The sequence below is a fragment of the Panthera leo genome, chromosome E2 (assembly GCF_018350215.1).
Source record: "Panthera leo isolate Ple1 chromosome E2, P.leo_Ple1_pat1.1, whole genome shotgun sequence".
NCBI lineage: Eukaryota > Metazoa > Chordata > Mammalia > Carnivora > Felidae > Panthera > Panthera leo.
The window spans coordinates 61,745,770-61,771,676 of NC_056693.1; the positions used below are offsets into that span (position 1 = coordinate 61,745,770).

The 25,907-nt window shown below is 41.7% G+C and overlaps 2 long non-coding RNA genes across 3 annotated transcripts; one reads left to right on the forward strand and one right to left on the reverse strand.

Moving 5' to 3' along the window:
• The first annotated feature begins 1,750 nt into the window (after positions 1-1,750).
• On the forward strand, positions 1,751-25,617 carry LOC122208704. The gene is made up of 3 exons (XR_006197333.1): positions 1,751-2,118; positions 20,379-20,471; positions 25,533-25,617. It is a non-coding gene; the product is annotated as an uncharacterized LOC122208704 (long non-coding RNA).
• On the reverse strand, positions 19,434-25,581 carry LOC122208703. Of its 2 annotated transcripts, none has more exons than XR_006197331.1 (5): positions 25,148-25,581; positions 25,005-25,040; positions 24,630-24,808; positions 21,812-21,965; positions 19,434-19,583 (listed from the first exon to the last, which is right to left on the reverse strand). It is a non-coding gene; the product is annotated as an uncharacterized LOC122208703 (long non-coding RNA). The 2 variants fall into 2 exon arrangements; XR_006197332.1 differs by having other exon boundaries at positions 24,630-24,915.
• Positions 25,618-25,907: the final 290 nt, after the last annotated feature.

Below are 25,907 nucleotides of genomic sequence, written 5' to 3' on the forward strand. Positions count from 1 at the left end.
GGATTCTCCAGGCGTTGAACCCACAGTTGTGCAGTGGTCTCCCCGAAGGTCTGAGTAGAGGGTACAGGGAGGGTGCCAATCAAGACCAGTCTTTGGCTTCCAATTTCACACAAATATATGGCCCCCTGTAGGTTAAGCCTCAGGAATCCTCTCGGGCAGCTGCAGCCGCGCCTGGGAAATGATATGGTGAGGTTCCACGTTCCATTCCGAGTGACCCTTTACTGCTTCTGGACCCCAGCCACGTGATGTTGTCAGAGGTTTATGGTTCGGTCCAGGAAAGTCGCCAGTGTCGAAGCAACATCAGTGTTTTGAATTCCATGGAAGGCTGAAATGAGGGCACATGTTCCGACATGGATCTGTTGTAAAGTTAGTGTGATATATAGGGTTAGGTGTAGGGTGAGTATTCTGGTTAGGGTTACCATTAGGTTTAGGGTTAGCTCCCTGGAGGCTCCGGGTTGTTACCCCAGAGCAGAGCAGGTGTATCCCCAAAGGGCTGAGTGGAGTCACAAGGGTGTGTGCCGGTCAAGATTATTCTATGGGTTCCAAGGCTAGACATATGTATGTGCCACCCTTACTGTAGGCTTCAGGAATCCTCTCGTGCAGCTGCCGTCTCGCTTTGGAAATGACATGGTGATATTCCACGTTCCATGTCGAGTATTTCTTCATCAATTCTGGAACCCATGTGCATGCTGTTATTAGAAAATGTACAAATGTATATTTTCTGGTGGAATGATATCTCCCTTGATGTCTTTGCAGTGTTAAAGTGCTCTTCTATGTATGTATGAGTATCAATTCTTTACTGTAGGTTTTCAGTGTTTTGTGTATTGGATTCTCTCAGGTTGAGCACATGTATGTTTACAATTGTTGTATCTTTCGTTGGATTATACCTTTTATCATTATAATTTCCTTCTTTCCCTCTTCTTAGAGTTTTATTTTTAAATGTAAAAGGATGTCAACTTTTCATTGAAATATTCTTCACACATTTGTTGTATTAGTTTAGGCATATATTGTAGTCATTCCATATGTCTATAAATTATGTTGTCCTTCAGCACAAGTGAAAGCATGCAACAGTATTATTACAGGATTAACTCTATTCGATTGGCTATCTCTTGTATCCCTAGGACTCATTCGTTCCATAGCTGGAAGCAGTTATCTCTCTCTCAAAGGTGTCAATTCTTTATCTAACCTAAATACTCTGGTGGTAAACACAATTACTTGCTCAGCATGTGTAAATTGGCCGTCTATTTTTCTGTGGACATTGCTTAAAACATTACAAATGATGTCATTATGTTAATAAATTCTGTTTCATTCTTCACTCAAAAAAAAGGAGAAGGAAAAGGTTTCTTTGTGTCCCAGGCCCTGTCACTAAGACCCTTCCCATTGTGGAGAACAGGCGGAGTTGCCCAGAGCACCTTCAGTCCCTCAGCTGAGCGACCAAGGCCTTCAACTTTGCAGGAATTCCCATGGTAGCCAGCAGAGAGAGCTCAAGCACCACAGACCCGGAGGGGCGGCCTCCTCTGCCTAGGCAGTGATGGCCAGCAGAGGGCGCACCATCAGCTTTTCTGACCCAGGGCACTTCAGAGCAGGAAGGGCTGCTGCTGCTCCCAGAGGACACAGGGCCTCTACCACTGTCTCAGGACAGAGAGCAGAGCTGTGTTTCCAGCGGGTTCTGCCGCCCGCCCCAGGGGAGACCTTGGGAGCTTTGCAGCAACTTGGCATCTCCTGAGTCGCCAGAGAGAAGCTGCCTTGTTGTACTGAGTGCTGAGGAGGGGGCGCTGGGTGGCTTCCCTGGGCATGATGGTTGCAAAACAGCATAGGCCCTTGCATTTTCTGGGTTGTTCCCGTGTTTCATTCCTCAACTTCCTGGACAGTATTTGAACAAGTCGTATTTTACTAAAGGACTTGTGGATTGCAGGGTTCCACGACATCACCTCATAGATACAGTCGATGGTTTGTTCCAGATTCAGGCTTGTTTCCGGGAAGAAACCCTGACAGAAATTCAGAAGAACGGGAGCTGCATTCCATTAGGACTTGAATACACGAAATGTTTGTCTCAGGACCTTCTAGAAGAATGAGCTGTGACCCACTTTCCGAGTCCTGCTGGAACCAGTGACCGAGGTAAGGGCACAAACTGTCCCCCACAACATACATGCTTTTTTAAAAAATTTATGGTTATTTTTCCAACCTAATGAAGTGATTGAAAACTACAGAAAACCCCGTAGGTAGGTGTCTTAACCTTCTGATATCTATTACTTTAAATTGCACTTAGTAAACATACAGTGTAATATTAGTTTCAGGTGTACAATGTAGAGCAACACTTCCATGCGTCACCTGGTGCTCATCCCAGGTGCACTTCGTAATCCCCAGAAGCTGTTTCATCCATTCCCCCACCTCATTGTGGAACCCCTCAGTTTGTTTTCTAGTTAAGAGTGTTTGTCACTGTCTCCTCCCCCCCCCCCCAATTTGTTTTGTTTCATTTCCATGTGTTAGTGAAATCATCTGGTATTTGTGTTTCTCTGACAGGCTTATTTCACCCAGCATAACATTCTCTCCATCCACCTCGTGGAAAATGACAAGATTTCATGTTTTTATGGCTAAATAATATTACATTCCATATACTACATCTCAGTTTATTCATCAGTTGATGGATGCTTGGTCAGTTTCCGTAATTTGGCTTTTGTAGAAAATGCTGCTGTAAACTCATGGTGCATGTATCCCTTTGAAGAATTATTTTTGTATTCTTTCTGTAAATACCTCGTAGTGAAATTGCTGGATCGTAACATAGTTCTATTTCCATTTTTTTTTTTTGACGAATCTCCATGTTGTTTTCCAGAGTGACTGCACCAGTTTGCATTCCTTCCCACAATGCAAGAGGGTTCCTCTTTCCCCACATCCTTGCCAACACCTGCTGTCTCATCATTCATTGATTTTAGTCATTTTCACAGATGTGACGTGTTATCTCATTGTACTTTTGAATTGTATTTCCCTGAAGACGAGTAATGCTGAGCATCTTTTCATGTGTCTCTTGGCTATGTTTATGTCACCTTGGGAAAATGTCCATTCATGTCATCTGCCCATTTTTAATTGGATTTCTCATTTTTTGGGTGCTGTATAACTTTATATATTTTGGACAGTAAACCTTTATCAGATGTCGTTTACAAATATTATTCTGTAGGTGTTTTAGTTTTGTTGATTATTTCCTTTGTGACAGAAGCTTTTTATTTTTATGAAGTCCCATTATTTTTGCTTGTGTTTCCCTTACCTCAGGAGATATATCTACAAAGATGTTTGTACAGCCAATGTCAAATAAGATACTGCCTGTGTTAGGTATCCTCTGGGATTTTTATGGTTTCAGGTTTCACACATAGTTCTTTATTCATGTTGGATTTATTTTTGTGTATGTTGTAAGAAAGTGGTCCGTTTGTGTTTTTGTTTTGTTTTGCAGGTTGCTGTCTAGTTTTTCCAAAACCACATGTTGAGGAGACTTTTTTTAAGTTTATGTATTTATTTTTGAGAGAGAGAGAGAGAGAGAGAGAGAGAACATGCAGAAGAGGGTCAGAGAGAAATGGAGAGAGAGAATCCCACGCATGCTCTGCACTGCCCTGAGATCATGGTTGGAGCTGAATCCACAGTCACACGCTGTGGAGACACACATGTGTCCCAAGAGTATCTTTTTTTACCCATTGGATATCCTTTCCTGCTTTGTTGAGAATTAATTGACCATATATGTATGAGTTCATGCCTGGGTTTCCATTCTATTGGTCTCTGCGTCTATGTTTTTGTTGTTGTTGTTGGTTGCCAGTACCATACTGTTCTGTTCAGTACAGCTTTGTAATATAACCTAAAGTCTAGAAGCGTGATGTCTCCAGCTTTAGTTTTGGTCTTCAATTTCTTTTGGCTGTTTGGGGTCTTTGTCACTCCATACATATTTTGGGACTATTTGTTCTAGTTCTGTGACAAATGTTTTGTTTGTGTGATAGGGATTTCATTACATGTGTAGATTGTTTTGTGGAGTGTAGACCTTTTAACAGTATTTTGTTCTTCCTATCCGGGAACATGAAATGTATTTCCTTTTCTTTGCGTCCTCTTCCATTTCTTTCATCAGTGTTTCAAAGCCTTTAGAGTACAGATCTTTTACCTCTTTGGTTAGGTTTATTCCAGGTATCTTGGGGTATTTGGTGCACCTGTCAATGGGATTGACCCCTTACTTTCTCTTTCTGTTAATTCATTATTTGTCTACAGAAATGCAATAGATTTATGTACATTGATTTCTGTATATTTTGATTTGTTGAATTCATGTATCAATTCTAACAATTTTGAGGGGAATCTTTCATGTTTTCTATAGAGAGCATCATGTCATTTCCAAATAGTGAAAGTTCTATTTCTTCCTTGCCAGTTTGGATGCTTCTTATTTCTTTTTGTTGTCTGATTGCTGTGGCTATAACTTACAGTACTATGTGGAATAACAGTGGTGAGAGGGATCATCCCTGTCTTGTCCCTGACCTTGGAAGAAAAATTTCAATTTTTCCCCATTGAGGATGAGATGAGCTGTGGGTTTTTCATAGATGGCCTTTATTATGTGCAGGTAGGTTGAGTACCAATATACTTGCTAGGGGGTTTTATCGTGAATGGACGTGACATTTTGTCAAATCGTTTTCCTGCATGTCTTGAAAGCATCATATTGTTCTTATCCTTTCTTCTATTACTGTGGTGCATCATGTTGATTGATCTCTGAATGTGGAACCACACTTGCAGTCCGGGAATATATCCCACTTGATTATGGTAAATGATTCTATTAATGTATTATTGACTTTAATTTGAAGGTATTTTGATGTGGATTTATGCATACATATTCATCAGGATATTGGTCTGTAGTTTTATTTAAATTTTTTTAACATATTCAAAGTATTTATTTACTTAGAGACATAGAGTACATAAAAGTGAGGGAGGGGCAGAGAGACAGGGAGAGGGAGAATCCTGGCCATGCTCCACACTGTCAGCACAGGGTCCAACGTTGGACTCGAACCCATGCGCTGCAAGATAATGTCCTAATCCAAAATTAAGATTTGGACACTAAACCCACTGAGCCACACAGGAGCCCCGGCAGTTTTCATTTTTAGTGGAGGCTTTAACTGGTTTTGGTATCAGCGTAATGATGGCCTCATAAGATGAATTTGTAAGTTTTCCTTCTTTTTTTATTTTTTTTTTTGTAATAATTCAAGAAGAATACATATTATCTCTTCCTTAAATGGATGGTAGAATTCATTAGTGAAGCCATCTGGCCCTGAACTCTTGTGTTGGTGGGAAATTTTTTTTATTACTGATTTGATTTCTTTCTGTTTTCAGATTTTATGTATCTTCCCATTTCAGTTTTGGTAGTTTGTGTGTTTCTAGGAATTGTTCCATTTTTCTCAGAGTGTCCAATTTGTTGCATATAGATTTTCATAATATTATCTTCTAACTGTATTTTTGTGGTGTTGACTGTTATTTCTCCTGTGTTATTTGTGATTTTATTTACTTGAGTCCTTTCCTTCTTCTTTGTGAAAACTCTGCCTAGGAGGTTTTCATGTTGATTACTGTTTTCAAGGAACCAGCCCCTGGTTTCATTGATTTGGTCTAGTGTCTTTTTGGTTTCTATATTCCTTATTTCTGCCGTAATCTCTATTATTTCCTTCCTTCGGCTGTTCTTCTCATTCCTTTAGTTATAAGTTAGGATTGTTTGGGATTTTTCTTGCTCTTTATGGTAGGCTTGTACTGCTATATACTTCCATCATAGACTGCTTCTGCCGCATTCCAAATATTTTTACCAGTGTATTTTCATTTTCATTAGATTCAGTGTATTTTCTCATTGATTTCCTGTTTGACCCATTCATTTGGTAGCATGTTATTTAACCTCCCTTTATTTGTGGCCTTTCCCCCTTAGTGTGTGTGTGTGTGTGTGTGTGTGTGTGTGTGCGCGCACGCTCACGTGGTTAACTTCAAGTTTCTTAGCTTCGTGGTCAGAAAAAATGCTTGGTCTGATCTCTGTCTTTGGATACCTGTTGAGGCCTGCTTTGTGACCTAGAATATGATCAGTTACGGAGAATGCCCCATGTGCACTTGAAAAGAATGTGTACTCTGTCATTTTAGTATGGAGTGTTCTGAATATATCTGTTAAACCCACCTGGTCCAGTGTGTCATTCAAAGCCATTGTTTCCTTGTTGATTTTCTATTTACAGGTTCTGTCCATCGATGTGAGTTATGTGTTAAAGTCCTCTAACATCGTTATATTATTATAAATGAGTTCTTTTATGGTTGTTGTTAAATGTTTTATATACTTGCTGGTTGCATGTTTGGGGCATCAAAATTTAAAATCATTGGATCTTCTTGTTTGGTTGTCCCCTTTAGTATGAGATAGTGTTCGTCTTCATCTCTTGTTACAGCTTTATTTATTTTTTAAATTTAAGTCTTAGTTGACATACAGTGCATTCTCGGATTCGTGAGTAGAATTCAGTGATTCATCCCTTACATACAACACCCAGTGCTCATCGCAACAAGTGCTCTTCTTAATACAGGTCCCCCATCTAGCCCAGAGCTGACCCATCTCCCTCCATGAACCTTCACTTTTTTTTCTCTATCATTAAGAGACACATGTGGTTTGTTACCACTCTTCTCTTTTCCTGCCCCCTTCCCATGTTTTCATCTGTTTTGTTTCTTCAATTCCACATGAGTGAAATCATATATTTGTCTTTCTCTGATTGACATATTTCACTTAGCATAACACATTCTAGATCCATCCACATCGTTGCAAATGGCAGGATTTCATTCTTTTTGAAGCTGAGACATATTTGATTGTATATACATATGTATGTATGTATGTATGAATATATGCACATAACACACACACACATGCGTATACATGAATACACAGACACACACATACACAGACCCCACAACTTCTTTATACCTTCATCAAACGATGGATACTTGGGCTTTCTCCATAATTTAGCTACTGTTGATAAAACTGCTATAAATATTGGGTGCATGCAATTTTACTACTAGGTATTGACCTAAAGGGTACCAAACTACAGTCTCGATTTTAAAGTTTTTTTGCCCGATATAAGTATTGGTACTGAGTTTCTTTTGATACTATTGGCATGATAAATGTTTTTTCATTCCCTCAATTTTTTTTAAATTTTTTTTTCAACGTTTTTTATTTATTTTTGGGACAGAGACAGAGCATGAACGACACAGAATACAGGCTCCAGGCTCTGAGCCATCAGCCAGAGCCTGACGCGGGGCTCGAACTCACGGACCGCGAGATCGTGACCTGGCTGAAGTCAGACGCTTAACCGACTGCGCCACCCAGGCGCTCATTCCCTCAATTTAAATCTGCAGGTGACTTAAGTCCAAATAAGGCTTTGTAGGCAGCACCTAGATAGGCCTTGTTTTTTTTTTTTTTTTTTTTTTTTTTGTCCATTCTGTCCCCCTATCCAATGTCTTTTGATTGGAGAATTTAGTCGATCTACATTAGAGTAATTATTGATAGGTATATATTTAGTGCCCTACTAGTTGTTTTACCATTGTATCTTGATGTTTTCTCTGATCCTTTCTTGTCTGTAACAATTTTGGTCTTTCATTTCCACTAAAAGAGCCCGATTTATATATTCTTTTCTTTTGACTGGTAGTATATTTCTTTACTTATTTTTAATATTTTTTCTTTTTTAAAATTTAAGTCCAAGTTAGTTACCTTATAGTGGAATACAGTTTCAGGATTAGAATTTAGTGATCCGTCAATTACAAAATATATCCAGTACTCATCCTAAGTGCTGTCTCTAATGCCCATCACCCATTTAGCCCATACCCCTATTCAGTAACCCTCCAGGAACCCTTAGCTTCTTCCCTCTATTTAACGGTGTCTTATCGTTTGACTCCATCTCTGTTTGTATCTTATTTTTGCTTTCCTTTCACTACGTTCTTCACTGTTATGAATTTTCTCATCTGTGGAATTTAATATGATGTGTCTTTCTCTGACATATTTTGCTTATCATAATAAAGTCCAGTTCACTCCACGTTGTTGAAAATAGCAAGATTTCACTCCTTTTGATCGCCGTGTAATATTCCATTGTATGAATATACATCTTCTTTATCCATTCATCTGTCAATGGTCATTTGGCATCTTTGCATAATGTAGCTATTGTTGATAATGCTGCTATAAACATTGGAGTGCATGTGCCACTTGGAGTTAGCATTAATGTATCCTTTGTGTAAATACCTAGTAGTGCAATTGCTGGGTCCTAGTGCAGTTCTATTTTTGGTTTTTGTAGCGAATCTCCATACTATTTTCCAGAGTGGCTACACCATTTTGCATTCCCACCAGCATTGCAAAAGCTTTCCCTTTGCATCCTTGCCAACATCTGTCATTTCCTGAGATGTTAATTTTAGCCATTCTGATAGGTGTGAGGGGATATCTCATTGTGGTTTTGATGTGTATTTCACTTATGAGGAATGAGTTTGAGCATCTTTTCACGTGTGACCAATCTGGATGTCCTGTGTGTTAAAGTGTCTCTTCATGTCTTTTTCCCATTTATTCTCTGGATTATTTGGCTTTTGAGTGCTGAGTGTGATAAGTTCTTGATAGATTGTGGATACTAACCTTTTATCTGATATGTCACCTGCAAATATCTTCTCCCATTCCATTAAGTTTCCTTTTAGTTTTCCTGATTGTGTCCTCTGCTGTGCAGAAGCTTTTTATCTTGAGGTCCCAATAGTTTATTTTGGTTTTATTGCCCTTGCTTCTGGAGAAATGACAAGCAAGAAGTTGTTGCGGTCAGGATCAAAGAGGTAGGTTGCCTGTTTTCTCCTCTAGGATTTTGATGGTTTCCTGTCTTACATTTAGATCTTTCATCCATTTTGAGGTGTGTTGTGTGTGTGTGTGTGTGTGTGTGTGTGTGTGAGAGAGAGAGAGAGAGAGAGAGAGAGAGAGAGAGAGAGAGAGAGAAGTTTAAGAACATAGTCCAGGTTCATACTTCTCACTGTCCAGGTTTCCCAGTACCATTTGTTGAAGAGACTCTTCTTTTTCCTTTGGATATTCTTTCCTGCTTTGTGAAAGATTATTCAGCCATATGTTTTAGGCTCCATTTTTGGGTTCCCTATTCTGGTCCTTTGATCTATGTGTCCGTTCTTGTGCCCGTACCATACTGTCTTGATGATTGCGGCTTTCTAATGCACCATGAAGTCCAGAGTTGTAATGTCTCCATCTTTGTTTTTCCTTTTCAACATTACTTTGGCTCTTTGGGGTCTTTTCTGGTTCCATACAATTTTAGGATTGTTGTCTCTAGCTCTGTGAAAAATGCTGGTGTTGTTTTGATAGGAATTACATTGAATTTGTCGATTGCTTTGGATAGTATTGACATTTTAACAATATTTGTTCTTCTAATCCATGTGCATGGGATGTTTTTTTTTTCATTTCTTTGTGTCTTCTTCAACTTCTTTTATAGACGTTGTATGGTTTGTTCTTTTAATTTTTTTAATGTTTATATTTGAGAGAGTGAGCGAGCAAGTGAGAGCGCATGAGCGGGGGGGGGGGGGGCAGAGAGAGAGAGAGGGAGACACAGACTCTGAGGCAGGCTCCAGGCTCTGAGCTGTCAGCACAGAGCCCGTCAAGGGACTCAATCCCACAAATGCAGGATCATGCCCAGAACCGAAGACGGCACTTAACCGACTGAGCCACCCAGGAGACCCTCTATTGTTTTAACTGTACTGATCTTTTCCCTCTTTGGTTGGGTTTATCCCTGGGTATTTTATGGTTTTCAGTGCAGTTGTAAATGACATCAATTCCTTGATTTCTCTGTTGATTCATTACTGGTGTATAGAAATGCAATCAACTTCTGCATATTGATTGTATATTCTGATACTTTCCTGAATTCCTGTATCAATCCTAGAAGTTTTTTGGTGGAGTCGTTCGGATTTTCCACGGAGAGTATCGTGTCTGTGAGCAGGGAAAGATTGATTCCTCCTTGCCAACTTGGACACCTTGTATTCTTTTTGATGTCTGATTGCTGAGGCTAAGACTTCCAACAGCATGGTGAATAACAGTGCTGAGAGTGGACATCCCCGTCGTGTTCCTGACCTTAGGGGGAAAGCTCAGTTTTTCACCATTGAAGATGATATTAGCTGTGGGACTTTCATATCTGGATATTCTCATGTTGAGGCATGATACTTCTATCCCTCCTTTCATGAGGTTTTTTTTCATCAAGAAAGGATGCTGCTGCATTTTGTCAAACGTTTATTCTGCATCTATTGAGAGGATCATGTGGTTGTTATCCTTTCTTTTATCAATGTGATGTATCACATTAGTTGATTTGCAGATATTGAATCTATTGTGCATTCCAGGAATAAAATCCACCTCATTGTCCTGAATAATCCTTTTTATGTATTGTTGGATCCGGTTTGCTACTTTTTGTTGAGAATTTTTGCATCCAGGTTCATCAGGGAAATTGGTCTGTAGTTTTCCTTTCTGGTGGGGTCTTTGTCCAGTTTGGACTCAAGGCCATGCCGGCCTCATAGAATGAGTTTGGAAGTGTTCCTTCCATGTCTTTGGCCATGACCTTATCTTGTTCTTTCACTTGGGATGCATTCCTCTTGTCTTGGCATTTTGGTTGAGTATTTGCCTTCTCTGTTACCAAAGCTCATTATGTTACCTGCCTCTGGGATGAATGGCTATATGAAGAGGAGATCATCTAGTGTCCAGGGCCTGGCACATCACGGAGTGTCTGCGGTGTGTGTTGCATGCACTGTTTTGTGTTCTGGCTGCACTATCCTTCAAGCCAGTTGTATGAGCAATGTATGGTCCTTGGCCAGAATGTTGTGAGACTTTTCTAGGTCTGCTCCGATCTGCTTGTTAAGTGAGACTTGAAATGATTGCCACTAGAAGTGAAGCCCTGCATAACTGTCTGGTCAAGAGAGGTGTTATGGTCATGGGCTTCCCCTGGTCTTCTGGGGAATGGGCCAGCTCCATTGTGACTGAAGCAAGATTGAATGACCTTGAAGGCCAGTCTCGCCAGAACACAGGAAGTTGGGGTTGTCGTAAGCAGCTTAGGCACCCAGTGTGGGGATTGCCTTGGTTCCAGCAGATGGCTCTGTGGTTTTTTTTGCCTGGGGGGTGTGCAGAGCAGGGTAATGGCGCCACGCAGCTCCTCTGTCCTAGCTCTTTGTCCCCTCATTGTGAACACTGCTTCTCAGGGATGCTCTCCACGATGAGTGTATAATCTCCCCCACGGTGTGCACCAGGAGTTGTACAGATCACTGATTCAATGCCATCTGCCTGCAAGTTGTTGGCTGCCTTCTCTTCAGGAGTAGGCCAGTGCCCTCATGGCTGTATCCCAGCCAAGCATGCTAACCTTTGAAACTACACATTCTCGGGGTGCCTAGATGGCTTGGTTAAGTTTCTGACATTTGATACTGGCTCAGATCATGACCTCTTGGTTGTGGGATTCTCTCTTTCCCTGTTGTCTTGCCCCTCCTTTGCATGTGCTCTCTGTCTCTAACTTGAATAAACTTAAAAAAGAAATAGTGGCATGGAATACCTAATTTAGGCAAGACTGCCTCTCTGAGGGGAATGGCAGGGATCTATCAGTTAAATTTCCAGCACTGACTAGGGAATTCTTTGCTGACTGGTTAAAGGTTACATTCCTGAAGGAATGAAATTAGGTTTAGTGACATGTGGCCTTACCGTAAGTAACTCCATGATGGGCCTGTGATTTTTCTTAACATTCCAAACCCAAATTTTTACACATACATTTTTTTCATTAAATGTATAGCCCTAAATAATACTTTAGGCATCTACTGCCGGCCCAAAGATCATATCCTGTGAAACTGTGACCATCTCCTAATCATAGGTAAAGATCGACTCTGTGGCTCTAAGATCTTTGTGGCTCTAATTTACTTTGATCTATGTTACTAAGATCTTTGTGAGTATGGGTTACTGCTGGCCTTTTGAAGTCTTTGACGCAGGGACCCCCGGCCAGGTTGCTGACCCATCACTTAGGCACAGAAGCACCCTTTACAAGTCACCCCGCCCTAAAGCGTTGTCTTTCCCTCTGGTACTTCTGGGGCTTACCCTTTGGCAAGTCACATATCCTCATGCAAACATGTCAGTGTGGACCAGAGAAAGCTCCTTGCCTGTGACTCCCCCTTCATGGTCAACTCTTATCCTTCTGAAACCCTTTGAACTCCCTATCGTTCGTCCAGTCTTTGGATGTCTCTTTGATTTGGAAATATTTGATTCTCTTGTATTCCTGCTAAAAATATACGTGAAAATATTAAAGCAAGGGTTCTTTACAATAAGTGAGCCAGTCACAATGCTTCATCTGGCCGCGTGTATGTTTTTATTTTTGACGATGTTCAGGCATGATGTGAAGTACATCCTGTAAACTCTGAGTATCATTCATTATCTAGCATGACCACCTTTATGGAAAGCCATTCAATGACATGATCGTTCAAGATCAGAAAAACACTTAATTTACATACCACATAATAGAGTGGTATATATGTACGTTATTATCTTAAAATATGTAAAGTAGATGTTTCTATGAAGTGTTTATCATGCATTCAGTTTTCTCTACCATGAAAGCTAGTATTTAAATTAAACAATAGTAAGAACAACAAGAATAGGTACATGTACATCACGAGTAACTAATACTGGAACTGGTTATATAATCTTATGTGTAGAAAAACCATGATTACTAATAATCTATTCTATCATGATGGGTTTCTATTTACCAAAAAAAATTGGGAACATAATACTGAGTATCCACATACATCAGACTGTTTTCTCACTATTGATGTCATAATGGTTGGTACATGATCACAATCAATGTATCAAAGAGATATGGTAGTATGAAGTAAAGTTTATATTTGTATTCAGATTGCTTCGGTTTTAACCTCTCCTAGCCCAGACTCATCCCAGCTGGCACGTTACAGTCATCCTGTCTCCTTAGGCTCTACTAGGCCATGACAATTTTTAGATTTTTCCATATTTTTCATAAGGTGCAAAGTTTTGAGGGTACGTTTGTAGAATGTATTTTGTAGAATGATCCTTGGTTGGGATATGTCTAACGTTTGTTCAAATGCTTAAGCCAGAGTTATTGTGTTTTGGAGCAGAAGATCCAGAGGCATAGTGCCATCCATAATTATCACTTCACATAAAGATTGTTTATTTTGAAGATTGGGGTCTTTTTTGGTTCCATACAAATTTTAGGACTGTTGTTCTGTGAAAACTGCTGTCGGTAATTTGATAGAAATTCCATTAATTCTGTCAATTGCTTTGGGAAGTATAGACTTTTTCACTATATTTGTACTTCTGATCCGTGAGTATGGAATGTCCTTCCATTTCTTTGTGTCATCTTGAATTTCTTTCATCACTGTTTTATACTTTCTGAGTATAGGTCGCTCACCACTTAGGTTAGATTTATTCATAGATATCTTATTTTTGGTGTATGACTGTAAATGGGACTGTTTTCTTAATGTCTCTTTCTACTGCTTCTGTATTGTCTACAAATGCAACAGATTTCTGTACAATGATTTTGTATCCTGTGACATTGCTGAATTCATTTATCAGTTCTAGCAGTTATTAGGTGGACTCTTTAGGGTTTTCTATATATAGTTTCATGTAATCTGCAAATGGTTTCGTTTCGTTTGTCTGCTGGCTGTGGCTAGGACTTCCAGTAATTTGTTTACTAAAAGTGGTATGAGTAAACATCCTTGTCTTCTTCATGACCTTACAGGAAAAGCTCTCAGATTTTCCCCATAAGGTTGATTATAACTGCAGGGTTTTCATAGATAACATTTATTACGTTAATGTATGTTTCCTGTAAACCTACTTTAAGGGGTTACATGCATGAACGGATGTTGTACTTTGTCAAATGTTTCTTTCTGCATGTATTGAAATGACTGTATGCTTCTTTTCTTTTAACGTTTATTAATTTTGAGAGAGACAGAGCGTGAGCAGGGGAGGGGCAGAGAGAGAGGGAGACATAGAATTTGAAGGAGGCTCTTGGATCTGAGCTTTCAGCACAGAGTCTGAAGCGGGACTTGAACTCAGGAATCATGAAGTCATGACCTGAGCTGATTTCAGACTGTTAAAGGATGAGCCACCCAGATGCCCCGATCATCTGGTTCTTATCCTTTCTCCTGTTGATGTATTGTATCACATTGATTGATTTGCGAATATTGAACCACCTTTGTAGCTTGGGAATAAATCCCACTTAATTGTGGGATATATTTACAGTTGGTTTATCTTCTTTTTGGATTGTACCATTTACTGGTATATACTATCCTCCTCTGTGTCTTGTTATGTACTTTTTTGAGTGTATTTTTTCTGATACAAGTATTGCTACCCCAGCTTTCTTTTGACATTCATTTGTGTGATATTTCTCTATCCTATCATTGTTGAGCTGTAAAGTGGGTCACTTGTAGGCATCTGAATCTGTTTTGTTTTTTCATCCATTCTTAGACCTTACCTCTCTAGATTGGAGCATTCACTCCATTTCCCTTCAAAATTGATTGTTATGTATATATGTATTGCCATTTTATTGCCTGTTTTGTTGTGGTTTCTAATGATTTTCTCTGATCCTTTCTTGCCTTTCTTTCATGTATTGCTTATTTTCTTTAGTGATATATTTTGATTTCTTTATCCCTATTCTTAGCATATTTATGACTGGTTTTAGGATATGGCTACTGTTAGGTGTTTATATAACCTCTTCTGCATTGAGCAGTTTGTATTGATGGTCATTTACCTTTGAACCCATTACTTTCTCCTCCCTAGGTTTTTGGTAAATGTTATTATATTTCAAATCCATTTCTCTGAGTACTTTAACTGATTTTTTTCCAGAAATGTTCATTTTTTACTTGAATTTGTCTTCTACCTCTATACTGTCACTGTTGGTCTCTCCTTTCCACTCAAAGAATCCCTCTTAATATTTCTTGCAGGACTGGTTTAGTGGTACAAACTCCTTTAGTTTTTGTTTGGGGAAGTCTGTGTCTCCTTCATCCTGAAAGATAGCCTTGCTGAATAGAGTATTCTTGGCTGCTGATTTTTCCATTCAGCACTTTGAATATGTGATGTCACTCACTTCTGGCTTGCCAAGTTTCTGTTCAGAAATATGTAGCAAGCCTTATGGGTCTTCCCTTCTAAGTTAAGGACTGTTTTGCTGCTTTTACAAGTTTTTCTTTATTCTCACCCTAATTTGTAAGTTTGCTTACAATAGGTTTGTGTGTTGGCCTGATTTTGATGGGAGTTCTCTAGTCTCCTGGATGTGGATGTTTGTTTCCCTCCCCCAATTAGGGAAGTTTTCAGCTATTGTTTCCTCAAATAAATTTTCTACCCCATTTTCTCTTCCTTCTGGACTCCTACAATATGAATACTATTATCTTTCCTGTAGTTACTGAGTTCCCTTAGTCTCATCTCACGTTGCAGAATTCTGTTCTCTCTCTTTGGTTCAGTGTGATTAATTTCCATCACTCAGTCTTCGAGGTCACTAGTTTGTTCGGCTGCTTCTTCCATCCCTCTGTTCATTCCAGCAAGCATGTTTCTCCTTGATTGTGTCCTCAGTGTCTAACTATGTTATATCTTACCTCTGTCAGGGGTCTCACTCTTCTACTCATTCCACAACTCCAGTGAGTATCCTTATGATCATTGCTTTCAAATCTGTATCAGGTATGTTACCTACATCTCTTTGGCTTAGTTCTCTGGCTGTGGCTTTGACTAGGTCTTTCATTGTAGATAAATATCTCTGTGTGTCCATTTTGTCTGTCCCTCTGGCTCTATTTCTCTGTGTTAAGAAAGTCAGCTGTGCCTTCTGATCTTGAAATGAATGCCGTTATTAAAAAGAGGTCCTGGAGTCCTCAGCAGTGCACGTCTCCGTTTATAGGACCTGGACCTTCAGGAGGATATCGTATGGGTATTGCTCACTCCCTGCTGTTGTGTCTGGGTTACTTTTCCTTTCAGTGCAGGGGTCTGCACTGAATGCGTGCCTGTTGTGGGCTGTGCTTGCTCTCAGTGGTGTCAGTGGGACTCAGGCAGGCCAGCTGAGTCAAGAATCAGCATGAATACATGTGTCTCCTGTGGCCTAAGCATTGTGTGAAATGCCATGTATACGTTGCCTCTCTACACAGGCAGGGACCTGGCTATCACTCATCCTCCTGGATAACCCAGTGCTGGGTCAGCTGACCTCCAAATACCAGGATCTAAACTCAAGGGAATTCAGCCCCCCTGGGTTTTAATGCCCAATGTTGTGGAGATTAGTCTTCCCTGTGTTGCTACCTGGTGTGAGGGCTCACTTTTTCTGCCCCTTCTGCAGGCAGACAGCCTCCACCTTTCTGACCTTCCTAACCTTTCTGATGCAGCTTCTCTCTATTTAGGTGTGGAGTTTCTTCTGCCAGTCTTTGGAACGCTCTCTGGTTCATGGACTTGGATGTGGATGTTATGCAGTTGAAAACATGGGACAGCGTGAGCTCAGGGTCTGCTTACTCTGCTATTATTAATTTTTTAAATGTCTTATTATTTTGGATTTTTGAGACATGGGCTGACTCATATCACCCGTGCACTTCAGGATTAGAAAGGAACGTTCCCACATTTGCTTCTAGTATATTGTGCTTTGAAACTCTCTTTAATGAGGTATAATTTACATATAACAAAGAGCCTCAATTTAAAGGGTATAATTTGATGAGACTTGATCTCATGGATACAGCACCATGAAGTCATATGGTTGCTCTCTAAACCTTAAATCATGATCCCTTTGTGTCTAGAGCTAATGTTGCTTTTGAAGTAAGGACTTTTTTTTTTTTTTAACGTTTTCGGATATTGGCCAGGTGTCTGAATGCCTGCACTAGGGTACCTACCTCCTTTTCGGATAGACTGTATTCCCGTAAGTATTGCCATCGCTCTACCTTTGGACTTTATCCTGCGTTGTATCTTTCAGTCTGTTCACTTAATTTTGTTGCAGTACTTTAATGCTGAGGGATGCATAATTGGATTGATTTTCACTAAATGGTACAGGCTGCAGTTCCAATCGTGACAGAAAGCACATGCTTCCTGTGTTAGGTACTCAAGAGCAAGGCAGATACCCTGGGCACTTGAGCTGAGTATGTCACTCGGTGTTTTGCCAGCCCTCTTCCCTTCCGTGGGAGACAAGGGTCTCGTTTTGGTCACACAGAAATGTAGGTGAAGTCAGCAGAGAAGGGTCCCTTCTCCTCTCTTCCGTTTGTCTCTCAAACTCCCTGTCACTACCTTCTGCCTGTCCCTTTCCCTGACTCACTCCCCCAGGCCCACTGCTCCATTCCAGCCATGATAAGGGTGTCCTCCAGCTGCTGGTCTCTGCTCTGCCATCACTCAGTGAGGAAACTACAGGAGGATTATGTAGTTCATGGGTCTGATCAAGAAATCTCTGCTCCTCAGAGTCCTCCTACACGTGGTGCTGTCTGTGGAGACCTGGCATCCTGGGCGTGGGTCTGACCCTCACTCCTCTCTACAGCTGGTTCCTCATCCTTCTCCACCATTAGATCTCAGCCATTTCCTAAGGACAGATACCTGTCTGACCCCAAGGCACCATGGAGTCAGGGAATATTCCCAAAATAATTGAGCATAAGCACCGCATCAATCTAGATATAGGTAGTTCCCATCACCCCGGAAAACTCCCTCAGGTTCCCCTGCACAAAGGGTGATCTTGCTTCTATCCTCCATCACCACCATTTCTGGCACTTTGTTACCTGTGTGTACAGGAACCCCACTGTGTGCACTCAATGGGGAGCGAGAGTAGATGGCCCTAGAAGCAGACGCTGACACAGAGACAAAACGATGAAAGGTAGATTAGGGGACAGTAAGAAGGACAAAGTGGAGGGGACATGATGGGCAGGGAAAGCATTCAGGTAGATCTGACACCTTCTTAAAATGTATATACAAACACGATTGTCTGTCACCATGCAGTCCTCTTCAAATTTCAAAAGAGTTGTCCTATAAGGCAAAGAGATTTTGGTTTATTCCCCTGTGATCTTATGTTTTCCTACATGCATTCTGTCTTCTGTAGTTTATCTGTGGCCTCAGATGAACATTTTAGTGTGTGGCTGCCTCTGTGAGATTATGTGTAATAGAAAATGATTATCTTCAGATCTAGGTCTCTGAATGTACATATTCTCATACTTATCTTTTCTTTCATTGTGTGACAGGGCCCGAATTCTAATAGAAAAATGAAGGACATTGTCTTATTTTTTAAAACAGTGATTCCCACTCCCTGGGCTGAGTTGTTAACAGTCTTAGTTTAATGAACTCCCGTGACCATCTTTTTTGGAGGATCATTGTGTGGATATCTTAATTGAAACTGTGAGAAGCGTGAGGGGACAATTCCCAGAGATTTTGCAGATGATTTCTGCACTGAATGTCTTCTTTTTCTCTTGTTCTTGGAAACAAATGTTATCCCTGTTTTCACAGATAACACAGCTGAGGCTCTGTGTAGGTCCCACTGAGAACTGGTATTAGGGCTGAGACAGCAGGAACACAGGCAAAACCTCAGTATATTGTGAGAGAAGTTTGAGGAGATGCAAAGCTGTAGTCACGATGATGACAGGGGTCCAGTAGTGGTGGCATCCAGCCCTGAATTGTAGGATGACTCAGCTGATCTAGACTCTGTCTCCACTTTTAGTCTCACTGAGGGATATGAACTTGGGCATACAGCATTTTCATAAGACCAAGTTAAATTCCCCATATCTCCAGGGCTCTTTTCCCCCCACAAATACCAGAACCTTCAGGAAAATCCAGAGAGACAAGAATCTTTTTACATGATTACCTGCGTGCACTTTGGCAACACACTGATATTTTGGAGATGAACGGTGCATTGTGCACTGATAGTAATCCCACACAGCACCTCCGTATGGACCTCACACTCCCTGCTCAGGCTGCGGCCAGGAATGACCTCCAACTGCATCTCACTGACCCCAACACCCTCCCCTCTGCACCTCCTCAAACTCTGCTTACTGTGCTCAACTTCCCTTCTATTCCTGTATGATTCAAGGTTCCCCCGTTTTTGCCCTGGATCCTTCACTGGTGTTTCCATTTTGGTGATTACAAGGTCTGAATCATTTAATGAATGTCCCTCTTTCACACGGGACACCTGATGCTCTAAAAGTTAGAGAACCCAACACATTGTGTCTCAACATACGCACCAGTACTGCCGATATGTCTGCTTTTGTGTAAAAAATCCTCTTTCATTGGACAAGAGAAACGTATAGCTCACTGTATTACAGGGACATGACACTGCCCATTGTATGTATGTCCTGAGAAACTTGAGATATGCTACAGTGTCCTCAGGCAGTTTGTAGTTGGATTGCCAAGACTCACAGCCATCTCTACATCATTGCCACAGTCAATCATGAAGAAGATGAATATACTTTACCAGCCACTCATCCAATTCAGGTCATCTTAACAAATAGAGTAGGTGGAGGAGGGGGATGTGGCCTATAGCCCATGACTGGTGGTGAAGGGTGGTCCACCGGGTACAGCCTGCAAGGTAATCCTGGGAAAGGACCAGGACTCTTGCATACAAAATAGCCTGCGGAAAAGAAATGAGAGGTATGTTCATAGAACAGAACAGAGCACCAACACCAGCAAAAAGCAGAAACCCAAAGCAGCAGTGCTCATATCCTACTAGTTTCCCCACCACCAGATTCCAAGAGGGCAGCATCAGTACCAAAATCTCTACCCATACTTTGGGTTCCACTTACAGCTTTGGGGTGGGAAGAGGATGTGATTGGGGTAAACTAATGTCCCCACGTGTCTGGAAACGTAGAAACAGCAAGGGCCCTTTTCCTAGAAGATTTATAGGCTGAATACTAAATTAACAAAGTAGCATATTCCAGATAGGAAGGCAACTATGTCCAGGATCACACTCCACCCTTCATCCCCTCCACCACAGAGGCTGTTTATTGTGCATGTGAAGAACTACAGAATGAGAAGGAATGACAAAGCCAGTGTCCACACATGGAATCATAGCCCTCGTGGCTCAAAGTTCTGCCTCTAAGCCCCTGCCTGTGCCCAAACTACTGTCCCGACAATGGGGTCTCCTCCTCTCTGGAAGTGCTATCCATGGGCACAGAGACATATGGGGAGACGGGGATCCTGAGGGCCTGTAGAGGAACTGGGAAAGCATGCTCTTAGAGAAACAGGTAGCCTATACATGTTAGTTGGCCTATACATGTTAGTTAGGTTCAGCTAATTTATTTGAATTCAGAGGTACTTCTCAGCTTAAGTACAGTACATTTTGCAGGGTAATTGTGTTCTCTGGAAAAATGAGCTGAAATTCTAAAAGACAAAATTAACACAAATGCACTTTGATGTCTGGTGTAAGTTTCCATGTTTTAGCTGTACCTGTGACACAGGACACGAGAGAACGTGCTCAGGTGAACACAAGCGAAGGACACCGTGGGGACTTGCCACACAGGTAATTTTGGATTTTTTCTCTTCACAAATTAAGTTCCAGTGCATGTTTTCTATGACAAATATGCCACCTCTTATAGTTCAGAGTGTGTGTGCCCAGGGCACACCTGAAGGGATTCTGGACAGCATGTTTACCAAAATGCTGATAGGTATGAAATTTACTTTGTCTAAGACCATTGTAAATGATACATGCAAAAATATAAGTTGGAGTGAAGGCAGTTCACATTTTCAAGTTGTAAGGATACCCACAGATTTTTCTGAGCACGTTAAAACCCTCAATAGAAGGAAACAGGAGAGGAGGAAACAGCAAGAGCAATGATTCCACATTGAGGAGATCCACAAAGAATGAGGCAAGGTAGGAGACTTCCAAGTGGAGTGTGGTGTCATCCTCCTTGATTTATTCCAGGAACACATTAGAAAAGCCCTATGGCCCCCACCTTTAGGCATGCTTAGCTGCTCAAGTTACCACAAACAGATGCCAGCTGGGAAAGAGGGAAGCCTGTAGACTCGGCGGTAAAGGTTTTGCATTTGGGGAAAAAAAAAACAAAAACAGCAGACAGGCCATACTTCACACAAACCAGAGAAAATGGCAGGAGGGTGTCCTGTACAGAAAGATGTGGCGGTCTGTAAAGAATTAGAACTGAAAATGGCCACAGCATTTACTTTGTGCTTCACGGCAGTTTTGGCAGAGCCAGTGTCGATGTCACTCTTGGTTGTGACTCCTACTTCTGGACCTGCAAAAAGCTCTAGAAGGGATGGAGGTTTATTTTGATTTGCGTAGACTGTTTGGAGGTCAAAAACAAAACAAAAAACCCTCCCCTCATACTTCAAACAACTTAAACTCTTTGTCCCAGTGAGATCCCAAATTACATGCACAGGGTGTCTCACATGCCTCCGGTGATACCCAAAAAGAACTTGAAGAACCATCCCTTGTAACTTGATGAAGACTCCTAAAAGCCCTGACTCAGATGTATTCACTCAGCGAACAACTATGGATGGCTGGGGGCACAACTAGATGGACGTACGTTACATTGTGCCTCATGCCTCACAGATCCCAGCACGTGGACTGTGTACAGGGCATTTCTGCTGAAGCGCTATGTCTGATTTTCTGCATACGGCCCCATTCCTTTTCCACAAGAGATGCCTGTACCAACCCATTGTGGGGGAAAGGACAAAGATGAGATCCTGAGAAACTTTTGAGGAATGTGGTAATGGCAGCAGACACATTCCCCTTGCATCACAATATCTGTGGTACCGCCTCTACACCTTGGCCCAAGACCTAACAGCAACAAAATAAGGTGAGTGTGTTTTACAAGTCAACTCCTAGTGCTCAGATCATCTTACCAAGTGTTGCAGGTGGAGGGGTTCTGAGTGGCCTCAGGGCCACTAAGGTTCAGGAGGTGGATGTGCGTAATAGTCCATGGGGGCGGGGCGTCTCCAGGGTAGGGCATGCAGAATCGTCCAGTTAACGGAGGAGGTCCCCAGGATCCAGACTGCCCTGCAGAACAGAAGTGACAGCTACATCCATATGCCAGACAAGAGAACAAATACCAAAAGCAGCTGTAACCCAGAGAAGAATGTGTCAGCACCTGCCACCTTCTCTACCACCAGGATCCAAGAGAGTAGCATCAGTACCTGAAAACTCTGTCCCTGCCACTGGATACCACCTACAGCTTGGGGTAGTAGATGCAAGAGGTTAACCTACTGCCACCACACATCACTGCCCATGTCTGTGGAAGAAAATGGCAAGGGTCCTGTCCTAGAGGGTTAACAGAAGTAATTACAGATTAATGAAGTAGCATTCTCCAGACAGGCAGCCATCGATGTCCAGGTTCACCCTGCATCCCTCCTCTACAGCAACTCCAGATGCTCTGCTTTTGGTATATTAAGAACACACACACACACAAAAATAAGTGGGAATACACGGCTCATATTCTGCTCATGGAATCACAGCCACTCCTGGCAAAACGTTCTGCAGCCGGACCCTCTCTATGCTTCCTTTGCTCTTCTCCCTGAGAAAGGAGTCTTCCCTCTTGAAGTGTTGTCAAAGGCCTCTGAGACCTCTGGGGAGTGGAGGATGCCTGGAATCCTGCAGGGGAATGAGAGACCTCTGTGAAGAACAAGTTACTTGTGGTGAATGTCTACAAAGCTCAGATGTGTTCATCTTAATTCATAGGGAATTCTGACTTTAAGCATACTACAGGACACAGAGTAATTATGTGCAACAGAAAAAAAGAAGGAGAAATTCACATAACAGATTTCATGCAAGTGTTTTGGTACAAAACTCCTGGTATGTGTCATGAGACTGTATGAGCTCTAACAGTGACTGGGGACACAACCAAAAACTGCTCATAGAAACACAATTGAAGGACACAGTGTTCAAACTATTTTTACCTAAGGTATAGGTGGAGGATTCCAGGCAAGTCATTTACCAACAAAGACAGGAAGGTGATGACTGATGACACTGGCTTTATCTAGGACCACTCTAAATGGCACAGGGCACAACATATAAAGTTGGAGTCATGAGGTCGTTTCTAACCGGTTCATCTCCTAGCCAGAATCAAGAAAGAAAGACACAGCAACCACACTCTTCCCACCGAGGTGAGGTCTGCAAGGGGTCACCCAGGCCAGGAGACTTCTGTTTGGAGTGTGCAGTCATCCTCCTCTCGTTATTTCTTGAAACTCACGGAAAAACCTAAAGGTACTCAGTCTCTAAGCGCTTTTGGCTTCTAAACTTACCACAGAAAGCTGACAGACTAAAAATTGAGAAGCCTGTGGGCTCCTGGGTTATGAGTATGCGTTTCGAAAACAAAGAAGAAATAGACATAGCACACAACACGCAAAACAAGACAAGGCTGGGTGAGCGTGCTGTACATAAAGATGAGGGTTTCCCAAAAGAGTTACAACTGAGAATGGCCCCGGCATTTACCTTGTCCTTGTCTGCATTCTTGGTACAGCCAGAGTCGCTGTACCTCACAGAGGTTTCAGCAGTTTCTCAATCTACTAAAGACCCTAGAAGGGACAGAGGTTTATTCTGCTTTCAGAGGACTGGGCATAATGAAAACAATCCCTCAACTCATTCCTCAAATATCTTAAACTTTTCCCTTCAGTCAGGTCCGTGACCAGAGGCAGAGGGTATCCCACATGCCTCAGGTGACCCCCAAGGATAAGGGAGAGAACCATCCCCTCACCTTGATAAAGACCTCACGGTGCTCTAGTTCATGTTGTTTCATAATTAATCACATAACTGTGGACAGGTCAGGCACAACTAGCAATTTAGAATTCATCAGTAAAACAGTTTTCTCAGTATACATCATGGGAAATCACGATTTCATTACAGATAAAGAATTAATATGAGGATGCTTGGATTCATCATCCGTCTCTTAATTTTGGCTCAGGTCACGATCTCACAGCTTGTGAATTCAAGCCCAGCATTGGGTTCCTCACTGACAGTGTGGAACCTGCTTGGCATTCTGTCTCTGCCTCTCTCAAAATAAATAAACTTAAAAAAAAAAAGATTACTGGTTTGGCATATATCCTCAATGAGTCCTCAAGAAGCGTGCATTTCTTCCGACTTCAGGCAAATTGTTCAATCTCTCAGCTTATCTACAAGCTGCCTTCCACATGAGAGCAGTTAGTATATAAGGAAAGACTAATTTGACACTATAGAGAAATGGGAAACTGTGAGAAGTTAGCAGTGAAGCTGCAGAGTTACACTGATACCATCAGGGGACTAAGCTAAGCTTTATGGAACTTCAATTGAGGGATGTAGGAGTACAGTTCCCAAAAACAAACAAAAAGAAAGACCGTTAAAACTAGTGAATAAATGAGCTTCTCCTCAAATAAACTAAAGTCTTCACATTGAGTCCGGGTGGGAAGAAGGATGAGGCCCATGTCCTGTCATCCTTTCCAGGCTCTTCAGACAGGGGGATGCTAGAGGAGGTGGGAGGGTCACCGGTAGAGGAGGGGCATGAGCTCCACCAGTCTCAGGGACAAGTGCCTCACTGACTGCGGCAGCAGAGGAGAACACCCTTCTGTCACCCCTTCAGACCACCTGCTGTCCTTAGTGCTTGTGATTCTTTCCAGACCACACAATGATCATCCACAGGAACAAGCTGCACAGCAGAAGTTAGATTGCGGCACATCACAACGTGCCTCTTACCTCTCCTCGGAGGGTTCTGCGTCTCTGGTCTTGCAGCCATTGGTTTCTGCCTCGTGTATCCCTCAGGCAGCCTCTTTGCTTCCATCCCGTCCAGTCTTGGATACAGAAAAATAATGGACTTCTATAAGAGTTGTAACACCACGTCGTCTACTAGACAACTAACAGTGCAGGCGTCATCCCTGGAAACACCCATAAAAACGCAAGTCAAATGACCACACCTGTATTTCAAGTAAGCGACCTCCCTGCCCTGCTCCACCATCTCCCTGTCCCAGATCTGAGTCTTGATCTGGGGGAGAAAAAACACATCCACCTTCAGTCGGAAGGTGGTGCCACACTGTGCACCAAAGAAAGAGGAGGAAACAAGAAAACACTTACCTAGTTGTCCTGAGCATTCTTCTCATGAACTGCAAGCTGAAAAAGCCAACAATGAAAAGCCTGTGGTAAGGGATTCCAAGGGCCACTACACTCACCCGCGTGAGGTGCTAAGGGTTCAGTATGTCAGGCAGAACTCAGGTTACCTGGTATCTAAAGGGGAGCTCTGCCTGCTGCAGCTGTTCCCGTGTTTGTTCAATTTGTTGCCTGTGAGTTACAATTGCTCTTGTCAGATAAGGCCCAATATTGGGTATGATTTTAAATAAGCTGCCCACGTTCCCAACAACCTCATATCTGTCCCCTGATACAATTTATTCTTACACATGAAACACTTTGCCCATGATTATCAATGACCAGTAGGATCAAAGCTCTTGTTACATCCTTTCCTTACTCATTATTCCATGCCTGTAGGGTTCAGAGTTCATAGAGTTCCTTCCCATTTTCAATCTTTCTCTAACTCATCATGTGACAAGTGTCTTTTATCATAAAGATCTATTCTTCTATAACTTATATCCTCACCATGTTTCCCAGGGTTGCAAAGACGAGGGCCATGAAATGGCACTACCACGTTGATGGGTATGATTCATTGTACGACACACTGCTTTCCTACAGATGATGACAATTGACACCACCCCCGAGGAATGTTAGCATGGACAAAGTTTCCACACAGTCTGGCCACTACTTGAGATCTGCAAATGTTTATAAACTTAATTGTTTTATTCTTTCTAAATTTACCTTTTTTATCTGTTAATACTCTATGTATATGTTGACTTTAAACATTGCAAAAAGATTAAAAACCAAAAAATGAACAGCGGTTTCATGAGCTTCTGGTAATTACTAGCTGAACTCACTTGTACTTGTTTATTTCTTCTGTAGCTATTTTCTTTTTTTTTCCTAATGTTTATT